Genomic DNA, 13645 nt, shown 5'->3' on the forward strand with positions numbered 1-13645 from the left:
TGCAAATGGAAAAGAGCCATCTCATTGCCTGGCACTGGTAGACTCTCTCAAAAGAAGAATTAAAAACAAACACAAACAAATAAACCCATCAGAAAAGGGCTTTGGGAGATAGTTCATTGTGTAACATGTCTGTCATGCAATCATGAAGAACTGAGTTCAAATCTCAGCACCCATGTAAGTCACAGGCTGATGTCATGGCTTGCCCGTACCCCATAACTTGAGAGGCATAGACAGGGGATCCTCAGAGCTAACTAGGTAGCTAGACTGTAAAATAAGTGAGCTCTGGATTCAAATGAGAGTCCCTGTCTCAGTAAATAAATGGGTAATGGTCGAGGAAGACACCCATCAACCTCTGCTCTCTACATGCATGCATACATATGTATGCACAGCTGCAGATATATATGCACCCACAAACATACAAACACACATACATTCATCAGAGAGAGAGAGAGAGAGAGAGAGAGAGAGAGAGAGGAACAAGAAAAATACTAATGGGTTGATATCATGCTAAATATTGTTTATATTCCAATGCCCATAAAATTTATATTTGAAAGACTTTTTTGATAGCAAAAAGGCCCTATGAATAGTGACCCAGCTGAGGACAAGTCAGACAAGGAATGTGTGAGTAAATCTGAAGGCATGCTCACTCTAATTATAGTCATACTGCTCTACTGATGTGTCTGAAAGGAAGAGTCGAAATTACTTTTGAAATCATAATTGAGCAATCACTTAAACTTCCTACTGGAGTTATCATGGAAGACTTAAAGATCCTTTACTTCATGATAATCCCTGGATAATGCACACAATATAGATTATGGGACATGATAGAGTAGAAAAGAGTACTGGCCTGCTTTTCCTCTTCCCTCATCTACACCATTTGCCCCTTGACCTGAAGGAAACCTAAGCTACTTCTTGTCTGAAGAGAGTCACAGTGCTTAGAATCCACAAAAATACCATCTACTCCATACATTACAGATGTGTACCCAGAGTTAGTGGGCTAAAGGAAGGAACGAGGCTTTATATAGGCTTGCTTTTGAGTCCTACAGTTCCAGATCATGATCCAAACAGCATTTCCTCCCTTTTGGCTGTTATTTAATCAAAAATATTTTTTTTCATGATGCATTTGATGCCTCAACACAACAGCAAATTCTGAGTTAGAAGAAGAAAGTTTCGGTACCCTGATTTATTTCCCTTTTTTATATGGAAAAACATTATCTGGATGTTATATGAGCATAAAACAGAGACAAGGACAAATATCAGCTTTAAAACTTTTTTACAGAAGCCAGGGGATGGTGGTGTACACCTTTAATCCCAGCACTCGGGAGGCAGAGCCAGGCTGATCTCTGTGAGTTCGAGGCCAGCCTGGTCTCAGAGTGAGATCCAGGACAGGCACCAAAACTACAAAGAGAAACCCTGTCTCAAAAAAACAAAAACAAAAACAACAACAACAAAAAACCTTTTTGTGGGAGAAGATACAATATATAAAATAGATATCTTTTCTTATTTTTATTTTATTAAGACTGATCCTAAACTGTCTTAACCTTTGCTGTTAATCTTGACTTCTCTAGGAAACCCAAAGCAGGTTCATTCTGAAATTTATGTGAAAAATTTTAAAACATTTTTGAGAGATTATAATGCAATTAGATCATTTCCCCTTTTCTTTCCTTTTTCCAAACCCTCTCATGTACCACTCATCTTGGCCTTTTAAATTCGTGGCTTCTTTTTCTTTAATTGTTATTACATATATGTGTACATGCACATATTTCTGACTACATAAAAACAGTTTGCTTAGTCTCTATAATGTTACTAGTATGTGTATGTTTCCAGGGCTGACCATTTGGTACTAGATAATGGTCTCTTCCCCTGGGAAAACTATTTTTCCAGCTCCCTGTATCCCTTTATTGCCTGTAGTTCTTTGGGTAGGGCTGTGGCCTCCTGGCCTTTCCCCTTCCACATTATCATATCCATTGGTGTCATCCCTGTTCAGCTCATGCTTAGGCAGTCATGTTGGTGAGACTTCATAGGTGCATCTACTTTCATTACCAGGAGACATAATCACACAGCAAACTTCCTGTTCCTCTGGTTCCTACAATCTTTCCAGCCCCTTTTTTTGCAATGATCCCTGAGCCTTAGGTGTAGGAGTTATGCTGTCGATGCTAATCAACAGCTTTCTAATTAAGACTTAAAGACCCACTCAACAAGAGGGAACCCTAGCCAACTACCCAGGGCTAGTGAAGTCATGAATCTTGGAGGAGAACCTACAACCACCACTTTACTAAACTAGCATAATCCCTAACTACATTCTAAACACTTGTCCTTTTATCCACAGATATGTGTCGTCCTCACCCCTCATCAAAGAAGCTTCACTTTGCAATAGATGAAGACCATTACAGAAAACTAAAACCCAATCAAAATGCAGAATTGTAGAGCCCATTCCGAAGTGATACATTTACAACACAACTCCTGCACATAAAAGCAGGTTACTTGAGCCCCATCCAAGAAATTGTCTAGCCCTGCTATCTGCATTTGAAGAAAGGTCTAGAAGAAGCTAAGCCCTGACCTTCTATTCAAAGGTTGGTGCTGCTTCACTGGTACCTGGCAAGTCTCAAACATGCAAACACAGCAGGATCCTCTGTCCATGTGCATACATCCCATGGAGATTTGCTGTCCTTCTAGTAAGTACCCTTGTTTTAGGTTAGATACTGGGGATTTACACAGGTTCAAAGTCCAGTGAGGAAGACAGCAGTGATGTTAAAAACTGCTATAAAACAAAGCTAGGATTAATGACAGAGGATGCTTAAGGCACTTTGGCACCCAACCATCTAGAAGCCAGGGAGAATTTTCTGAAAGATACAACTTAAACTGAGTAAGATGAATAATGCCAGTCATTTTAGAATGGAAATGAAGTCCTAAGAAGGACAGACAATGTAAGGGATGAGACAAGAAGGGTTGGTGTGAAGCTCTAAAAATAGACTAGTATGACTAAAATTAGAACAAGATGTCATCATGAGGCTGGTGAGGAGAACAAGGGACAAATCACAAAGGCTTTGAGTTATATTAGGACTCCAGATAAACTATTTTTTAGCTAGAAAACCAACCCATGAAAAGATTTTCTGCATAGAGTTGACATGGTCGAGTTACATTCAATCAGGAAATCAAATAAAAACAAATAAAGAATGATATAATAGTTAAGCTCAGAATTCATGGAAGTTTCTACAAATTTAGGACATATTCTAGGACATTAACTCTTAAGTATATAGATAGTAGAACTCCTAAGTGATATAGAAAATGTTTAAGGAAAGGAAATAACTGACCTTGGATGGTGGTGATGTCTGACTTCCATTTCTAAACAAATTGAATCAAAACGGCCTTGGTATGGTCAGGTGAAGATTTCAAAGAGAAAGTTGACAGTCTGAGGCAAAAGCTGGGAATGACTACATGAAACACGTTTAGAGATGTGAGACCCTTAGTGTGTCAGTGTGTTTTAAGCCCTAAGGGGTAGATGACACCCTGAAGAGAGGGCAAAATGAGAGGATGAGAGTCAAGGAGTGGTTCCTAAGGAATGCCAACATATAAAGGGAGAAGAGGGCTGCTCTTGCATCTCTCCATACTCAAGGCTTCAGACACTTTTCAGCAAAGCAGGCAGCATGTGACCACATTCTAACTGGTGATATGACAAAAGGCCTGATATGATTCACAGGGTTAGAGTGTCAGTGACTATCTACAAACGCTTTTAGCTCTAGGTTCTGGCCCAAGAAAAACATCTCTTACGTACCTTAATGAGAAGAGGACTCGGCCAGACTGTCTCACGGATGTTTGTGCTGTTTCCTTGTCTTTCTCCCCTTTTTTTTTTGGTTTTTCGAGACAGGTTCTCTGTGTAGCTTTGCACCTTTCCTGGAACTCACTTGGTAGCCCAGGCTGGCCTCGAACTCACAGAGATCTGCCTGGTTCTGCCTCCCGAGTGCTGGGATTAAAGGCGTGAGCCACCACGCCCAGCTCTCCTCCCTTTCTTTTGTGATGCTCTGCCCTGATTACCTGCCAGGCTGAACAGTTTGAAGACTGCTCTTACTTTATTATTAGGTACTTTTCTCATAGTAGTTGGAAAATGGAGTATGTCCTTACCCTAGCCATGAGTTATATGAGTTATAATTAGAAAGGACAGAAATACCATAAGTAGTATTTCAAGTCTCACTTTTCTCAAATATCTCACAAATGTTAAGGGATACCATTAAAGGTCCTTATAAGAGTGAGATCCAGGACAGGCACCAAAACTACACGGAGAAACCCTGTCTTGAAAAAATCAATAATAATAATAATAATAAAGGTCCTGATAAAACCTTCAGATGTACACAGCAATTAAACAGATGTTCTTTTCCTGTGTTTTTCTAGCCTGAATCATAGAGTCAGTCAGAGCGTGTTAATCCAATAATATCTCAAAGATAGCTTCTAATCCAAGTTCATCCTCTCTGGGCTTTTTAAAACTATTTTGGGGTAGAAAAATGGGATGTTAGGATGTTGCTGTATATTTAAATAATATTTATACCCAGAGTAAACATCAGTCGGTCATACTGGTTATACTAGGAAGCCAAGGCACAAGAAGTTTTAGGCAGAGGTTTACAAGATCAGAGGTGCATTCTATAGTGAGACTTAGCTCAAAATTCTTGGGCACTCCTACAGAGATGGTGTAAATCAATGAATAAATTTAGGCAGAAGTACCAGGAAATGCTGATTGCTAAGTATATAGGTGGTAGGACTTCTGAATGATATACAGAATATCCACAGAAAAGAGGCGGGGAAGACAGTGGTAAACTCTGATATTACATACTCACAAACAGTTTAGGGACAAAATGTGAAGTTTGAGTCCCTAAAAACTACTTCTACATTTTTGTTAAAGACTCAAAATAAATTTCTAAGTTGTATGTCACATAACCTGAGTTCAATGAATCCTTAGTACTAATTGATGGATTTTGAAATACTTTCCTAAGACATTTTTGGTAAGTCATGACTTAGGATTTAGTATTTGCATCATGACTATAATGGGAACAACAACTAATATTAATCAAATACTTATTTTATAGCTCCTTGACAGTATTTTACATGCTTTCAATTATTGAGCCCTCACAACACACCCATCAAGTAGAAGGACTACTATGTGACCTTTGTTTTCCTGATGAGAAAATGGGGCAAGTATGCAGTAAGTTCTAACAGCTCAAACGAAGTTAAGTAGATGTCTGAAAATGCAGGCCTCACTCTATCCTAAGTATGCTGCTGTTAGCCTTCCATTGGGTTTGCCATATGAGTGGCTGTAGGGAGAACCAATGCTGAAATTAAGAAACTAGACTTCTTACCAATTGATAAAGCAAAAATATTCACAATACACCAATAAGGCAAATGTCAAATCTGACCCATTCCCTCTTCAGCAAGCTAATTAGCAGCAGCAGCCTGGCTCTTGTCAGGCACTCAAAATATGGTTCTTGTTCCCTTCATTCTCTTCGTTATGTGCTGCTCACACATTCATGTATCATCATGTTTTCAATACTGACGAGGTGCAGGTAAATGTGTAGTAGGACTAATTTCGATTTATAGTGTTTCTAAAGCAATTTGAACTTTTCTCCAGTGTTGTCAACTCATTTTGCTATTTCTCTTTATGGTTCACTTAGTTCATTGGCTCTTTAAAAACACTGGGACCTTTTCCCCCTATGTCTTCTGTACTCTTTCCAGAGTGCTGTTTTCATCCTTAAGTCTGTCAAATTTAGTACCTTCACTTGAATATTAAAAAAATAATGTTTTGCTTGTATTTTTATGGCCCTTACTCCTGATCAGTCCTTACTCTAGTAGCTTTCTCAGATGCCAAGGAAAACAACCAGAATATGCAACTCATTGTATCAAAATGGAGGGATAATTATAAGCATGCATCTATCTGGGATTCTCAAGCTTGATAAGTCTCCAAATTTTTGTAATAAAAATATTTTAATTTTTTTATTTTGCAATACATTTCAGTTCTACATATCAGCCACGGATTCCCTTGTTCTCACCTCTCCCGCCCCCCCTCACCTTCCCCCCAGCCCCCCCCCCTCCATTCCCACCTCCTCCAGGGCAAAGCCTTCCCCACAGACTGAGATCAACCTGGTAGACTCAGTCCAGGCAGGTCCAGTCCCCTCCTCCCAGGCCGAGCCAAGTGACCCTGCATAGTCCCCAGGTTTCAAACAGCCAACTCATGCAATGAGCACAGGACCAGGTCCCACTGCCTGGATGTCTCCCAAAAAATATTTTAATTTTTATCTTAATTTTTTTGGAATTTCACACACAAATATACTATACGTTCTTCTTTTTTTTTTTTTTCAACCCATCAGTGATGTTGCCCATATACTTTAGGGTGCGTGGCCTTCCACTGGACAACCTACTAGAGGCTGACCTCTTAAAGAAAACCTGACTCTCCTTCTCCCAGAAGCTATCAATTGCCAATAGCTCCTTAGATAGGAATGGGGCTTTGTGGGGGCCTCCCTTACCTATGCTGAGATTTTTACTGGCTGGATTTGTACAGGTCTTATAAATTTTGTCTTAACTGTTGAAAATTAATATGTGCAATTTTCTTGGGTCCAGAAAACACTTTTCTATATATTCATGCATAACCTCTGGGGCTTACAACCTTTCTGATGCTATTCCATAATGATCCATGAGCCTTGAGAGGAGAATGTGTGATATAAATGCCCTGGTTAGGGCTGAATATTCTTATTCTATGCATACTGACCAGTTGTGGTTCTCTGTGTTACTTGCTATCTACTACAAAAAGAAGTTTCTCTGATGAGGGTTGACAGAGGCACTAATCTATAGGTGTAACAAGTCATTAGGATTCAGTTTAATTCTATGTCCATTTTGCAGAATAATAGTTTTACATCCTTCTCTAGGACCTATGACCTGACTTGACACAGATTCTTGCCCAGTTTTTGATGTCAGGTGTTCGTTTCAATTTGTGAGGCAGACCTTATCTCTGAGCAGAAAGTGATTGGTTACTCCCATGACATCTGTATCATTAGTGCACTGATGGACGTATCTTGCTCAGCTGGTCATTGTCGTAGCTAGGGGCTTCACAGCTAGATAAGATTGGTGTTTACTTTTCTTTTCCACTACCATACATAGCACCTTCAAGAACTGTGAAAGATGCTGATTTGCTCTGATCTTTGTCAGTTTAGAGAAACAGCGGCTTTGTCATGAGTTAAGGATGTTGAAGCACCACAGACATGAATAGTTGCTATTATAAAAAGCTTCTTACCAATTTGAGCTTTGAAGACAAGGAAGGAACCAGGGGCAAGGCAGAAAATGTCAGGAGTGAGAATTCTACAATGAAGCACAAGAAGACAGTATGTTAGGTAAGTCTAGAATATGGAACTATGTGGGAATTTGCAAAACATTATCAGTCTCCACCGATAAGACAAGTGCTTAGAGGATGGTAACAGTACAATGAGGATTTTGTCTTTAAGGCACTTTCAATCTAGCCAGGAAAATTAAGCCCGCAAGACCTATGTAGAAATTGAATTATTATATTATGTAATATAATATGTTATATAATATATTGTATTATATTGTGGTATAGAAAAGACTAGCAGTTCTCAATCCATAGGTCACACTCCCCAAAAGATCATCATAAATACAGATGTTTACATTATAATTCATAATAGTAGCAAAATTACAATTATGAAGTAGCAACAAAAGTAATTTTATGTTTGGGGTCACCACAACATAAGGAACTGTATTAAACATTCCCAGCATTAGGAAGGTAGAGAACCACTGTGAAGGAAAGAAAAAAAAATCGTCTCAGGATTCGCAGCCGAATTCTCTGGTAAGTGCAAGGGGAAAAAAGAGGAGAGGAGGGGGGTCAAAGATAGAAACTTGAATGTCTTAACAGCTGTTTCCATTGATGGGCGATCTTAAGGATATGGTTACTGTGAAATTAGTCAAAATATTGTTTTTCTTTTTAGCACATTGTGACTTTAAGCTACAGATGTCTAAAAAGAAAATTTGGATTCCATGTGTAGTCATGATTCAAACAAAACATAGTAATTTCATTTCTGTATTTGTAAGAGCAAATCAATGGAAATTGTTTGCTACCTGCCCCAACTCATGATTTGCTTGGATCCAATGGATAATTAGCTGATGTCACCCATAAGTATGTCATGTGCCAGTTTTTGCATAATTCCTGAAGTAATAGAATTTCATAAACTCTTCACTTGATCTGTAGATGACTAATATTCTCACTTGAGGAAACACCAGTAAGGGGAGGAGTGTCGTCAGTGTGTGGTGCAGGGAAGAAACTGGAATGCCCGGTGTTGAAAGAGTTTGACTTGTTCTTTATCTTCTCAAAATTCATATTTCATTACAAAATTTCTAAATGAATGATGGGGGGAAAGTTAGCCACTTTTATCTAAGAAGTGGTAAAGAGTGACATTTGGCCATTTTGAATCCAGACAAAATACTGCTTTAAGGAGTAAGGGCTTGTTTTTTCTTGGAAACATTTACAGGTAATTGCTAATGCTATCTATGTTATAAGACCAGAGTTTTCAAATTGAAAAAAATTAGCTACAAAGAGTATAACAAAAGTATTAGAACAAAAGGATTTAGGAATTTTAGATCCATTTCTGATACTTCAAACAGCCTTATTTTTCTTAAAGACAAATTATTTGCAATGTTGTACTCTACCATAGGGGAAAAGTTGTCAATAATCATCCTTCTGTTCCTATTTCTCTCTCTTTCTCTCTGTCTCTTTCTCTCTCTCTCTGTCTCTGTTTCTGTCTCTCTCTCTCTCTCTCTCTCTCTCTCTCTCTCTCTCTCTCTCTCTCTCTCTCTCTCTCGTGTGTGTGTGTGTGTGTGTGTGTGTGTGTATGTGTGCGCATCTGTGTTTGATGTCATGTAGTGAGTATTATGAGAACCAGAACCAGATACCCAAGTTTGACTTTTGTTTTTGCTGTTCAATGGAGAATTTTGAATAATATCTGTATTCAGGGCAATAAGGAGTCACTGATTTAATGAAGTCTATAACAGACTCGACATGGAGTCACCTTTATAGTTAAATGATATATGATACTATTGCTTGTATTTGTTTTCTGGATTTATAGCTAGGGAAAAAGATGCTAAATAATAATATCTTTATTATGAGAGTTTTAAAGTTATTAACATCAGTGGGATTTTATGACAACAAATAGCCTTTCACTATTCTTGAATTGAATGTGGATATTCACTTTTTGCTTTCTTGAGAATTCAGCATCTTATCTACCATGGTCCATTAGGATAACATTGAAGAAAATATTGTACAAGGACATAGAAGTCATTAACCTAGCTAATACCCCATCTGTTTCATGAATATTTTATGAATGCTTAAAGTTTCTATATACATTAGCTTGCTGGAGTTGTACTTTCCACCTTTTATTTAGTTAAATAGAGTTTTATTATTGTAAAGAATAAAAAGAATAAAGTAACAAATCAAAGGAGAAGAACATCTGTATAGTGTGGGGGGAGGTTCAGTGGATATTTTCTGTAGGCATTAAAGAGATGATGTGCTAGACAGTTCCTGGAACATGGCAAGAGCTTTGATATATTGTTTCTGGTTGATTGATATACCCAGGAAATGGTTGCCCTTCCTGAGAGTGAACATAGGATGTGAAAAGTCAACAAAGTCTGAAAGGGCAGCTTGTGTTATAACACTAAAAATTCCCTCAGCACCCTTCCTCCTCCCTGCTTACTTGATAAAGCCTACAACATAATGAAGTATCTGGAGGTAAGCTGAGAAGGAGAAAACAGAAAGAGAGATGGGATCTTAATGAGGAATGAGAGCAGAGCTTAGAGTTGAAGAAAAATAGTGCTTTTGGTGAAAGTGATATTATCTGAGATTTGAGACACACATGGGTCTCTCTCTCTCTCTCTCTCTCTCTCTCTCTCTCTCTCTCTCTCTCTCTCTCTCTCTCTGTGTGTGTGTATTGCTTTTCATATATATATATATATATATGAATGGATAAATAGACAGACAGACAGACAGATAGATATTCAAAGTGTAAAGGCCATTGGATTCTCCAGCACATATTCTGTTTCCTGCTCACACTGAAATAGAAGGTTTTGGAACTTTTCATTGTCGCCAGCTCACTTTGGAGCAGCTGGAACTTAGAAGAGGCAAAATAAGTGCCTATCTCTTGACACTGTGGAACTCTTCACTCTGATCATTTTGTTTCTTACAATTACAAACTGTCAATAAAGCCTAATTCATTCTGTTACAGCAGTTTTTTCAGACCAGATTTTAATGTCGGTCTTATAACTAATGGACGATCTGAAATGTTGAGTAACTGCCTCCATGTGTCTGTTTCCTACAAAAATAATCTCCATTGATGCCCTATTGTTGAGATTAAACGAGACAAGAGCATGAGATTTGTTTCTAAGTTTACATAATTTCTTTTATGCTTAGCATGGTAGGAGTCTCAGATAAGACACCTGTGTTTAAATTCAAAAGTGTATGCCACTAGGAATACAATTCACCAGGCTTTGTGCATACATGTATTCGCAGGAGGTTGGTGGAAAAGGACAGGACACAGGAAAAGAACCAACTGAAATGAATTGACAGTAAAGAGTCTGTGGAGTACCTAGAATATTGCTAGAACACTGGGATTGTTCATCTGTTTTACACACTGAAATAAAATGGCTAAGGCTTCATTTCTTTGTTCTAACATAGTAACCTGTGTTTCCTATGTACTTAAAAATTACTTGATAAAAGTTATGTCTTATATTTTCTAGTCTTAGGTAACTCGTGACATATTCAGTAAGTATCTGGTGAGTGAATCATGTCTGTTGATTTAGTCAGTTTCCTACAAAGATAAATCTCTGGTCATATGTTGTTGATGTTATGAAGGGTAGCAGATAATAAAAGGGAGCTAAATCTGTGGTGTGGAGGGGGTAGCGGCTTCCATTGCTTCAGAAGTGCTTTAAGGCAAAGTGTGAACAACTGCTAAAAATTAGACCTTTGTGCCTGGCTACCATCCAAGTTTCTGTGCATCTTTTCTTAATTAGAACCCATTAGCAGTTACAAAGTGTGTGTTCCTCAACAACTGAGCCCCAGTTTTATCATTTGTAGGACAAAGAGTACCTGGTCTCTTTCAGTGCTTTAAAATGCAGCCTTCAGTATAATTCTGGATGAAGCTGTTTCTTTGTCTAGAATGTCAGTGTCATTTTGTTATTCTATAGTTTTGACAAACATTAATTTGTGAAAGAAAAGTATCCCAGAAGGCAAATTTGATTGTTTGAATTCTCATGCCCAAAGTGTTCCAAGGTTCATAAGGAAATGAAAGATAACAGTTAGTGAATGGTTAAGAATTGCATTTTTCAAACTCTGCAAGGAGAAAGTGCTTTAGACAAAACTATCCAGAAGGCACAAGCTGTTGGTAAGCATCACAAATGCATTCTAGAATTTCAGCATACTCTAGACCATCCACAGAAGCAAAATCCCTTCCCACACTGACAAACACACTTGCAGATGGCATTCCATTTTGTGAGGCAGACTTAAATAATGTGTTCGCTTATTATTGTCTGGAAAATGATGCCAGTGAAAAACTTGCCAGTTTGGCTCTTTTAAAGAAATTCAAGCCTAAATTTATCTCCAAGTCAATCATTTTTAGTAGGTTTAATGACTGAACTATGTTGTGGGCAAACCTTAAAACATAGAAACTGTCATCTATACTATGGAGAAATCATAAGGAAAAAAGTCCGGCTGTAGTCAAAATTAAAAAAGAACCATGAATTTCAGGACACAGACCCCTTTGTGCTACTTGTGTTAGTCACCTTTATGGTTTCTCTATGGGTTGTGGAGAATTTGGAACCTTTTCTCTGCTTCCTAATATCTCCGCTAGTGCTTTTACCCTGTTGGTAGAAGTAGAATACTATTATCACATGATGACTTAGTTATTTTCTTTTTGTAATAAAATACCTAACTGAAACAACTTAATGAAGGAAGGTTATCTTTGCTCACAGTTCAAGGGTCCCATCCACTAGCTTTGGGAAGCCATGAAGGCAAGAGCTTGTGGTAGCTGATCACATTGCATCCACAGTCAGGAAGTGGGAGAGATCAATGTTGCTGGTCATCTCACTTCTTTTTATTCAGTCCAGCAGTTAGGGTGGGTCACCTTAATATGCCCAGATGTACCTTTCCTAATGATTTTAGGTCCTGTCAAGCTGATAATTAATACAAACCACATGGTATGTTACTGATAATAATGGCCTACATCTTCCAGTGTAGACTTTGATACTAGTGAAGCTGAACCCTATGTGAATCAAGGTGGAGATAGGAAGTTGGTAGCAGGGGAAAGTGTGTTGATATGAAACAAGAGTAGGAGATTAGCTTGAATCTGAGGAACACCTTGGGCATGGGTTTTTAAAGCCATGGAATCATGTCCAATAGCAAGAGTGGAGGAGATCTACACTGCTATGAACAGTTATGGGATGGGGTGTCTTAGTCTGAAGATTAGCACTGTCTGTGTGACAAAATTTATAATTCTGAACATCCTTCCTTAAAGGAGGTAATCATTAGAGTCTGTATGTGTGTGTCTCTCTGTGTGTTTGTGTGTGTGTCTCTCTGTGTGTGGGTCTGTTTGTGTTTCTCTGTACATGTGTGGGTCTGTGTGTCTGTACCTGTGTGTGTGTGTGTCTGTATGTCCGTGTGTGTGTGTGTGTGTGTGTGTGTGTGTGTGTGTGTGTGTGTGTGTGGTGTGGTACCTGACAAAGTGAACAAATGAGTAAACAGAGATGGATTTCCCATGGGAGTTAAGTTCTCTTACCTTAGGATAACTCCATATGGTCAATTGAGGTTTACCCTGCTATGTCATATAGTCTGGGAATTTAGTACAGATAGTTGCAAAGGGAATTACTTGAGGTTTCAATAACTGATTTTAAAATAGGATTTTACAAACACTAATAAGCCATCTATTCTACTAAGTCCTGACCAGGTATTATCATTTTGTGCTCACAAAGAGACAATGAGGTCAGTATAGATGCTCAGACTGTTAACTCATGCTGAAAACCATACAACTAGTAACAGGCAGAGAAAGGGGTGATATCCAGTAGTCTACAGTTAAGGTCTACATTCTTAATCCTGAATAATCTTATGAATACAATCAATGGATGTTTTAATATTTTTGAACTACTTATTCATTTTAGAATATGAAATGATAAATTCCCTCCAGAGGCCATTCAAACCTGAACATTGACATACCATTTCCAGGGATACCTGTGGATATAAATACTGCCAATCCCAGTCCCTGCTGTGAGCCCCATATGTACCCATGTAAACACCAGACAGAAAAAGGCAGGAAATTCTATAATGCCATGTAGAAAAACAGAAATATGAAAATTACAGTGAAAACACTTCTACAGGGCTCACCACAGAGATAAACATGCGAGAGAAAAATGCTGAGACACTGGATTTTTTAGAGTAGTTACATGTTCAGGGACAAAAACACCATGGAGTTTACTGCAGCAGGACTTTAAACATGGCATCTAACTTTAAACATTAGCAAAGTTAAATCAAATGTTTCTTTTCTCACTGATCCTTTACCACATCCCTTTACCCTATATATTACACATTTGTCTTCTTCTTCTTCCTTTAAAAGCCAAT

The 13645-nt window shown here is 38.2% G+C and overlaps 1 long non-coding RNA gene across 14 annotated transcripts in view; it reads right to left on the reverse strand.

The window, feature by feature from the left end:
* LOC128102443 (uncharacterized) overlaps positions 1–13645 on the reverse strand; it is a 140128-nt gene that overhangs the window by 64380 nt on the left and 62103 nt on the right. For all 14 annotated transcript variants that reach the window (XR_008215407.1, XR_008215406.1, XR_008215411.1 and 11 more), the window contains one exon: positions 7274–7338. This is a non-coding gene — a long non-coding RNA (uncharacterized LOC128102443). The remainder of the gene's footprint in view (positions 1–7273; positions 7339–13645) is intronic.

The sequence above is a fragment of the Peromyscus californicus genome, unplaced genomic scaffold (assembly GCF_007827085.1).
Source record: "Peromyscus californicus insignis strain IS unplaced genomic scaffold, ASM782708v3 Scaffold_7__1_contigs__length_154581171, whole genome shotgun sequence".
Taxonomy (NCBI): Eukaryota; Metazoa; Chordata; class Mammalia; order Rodentia; family Cricetidae; genus Peromyscus; species Peromyscus californicus.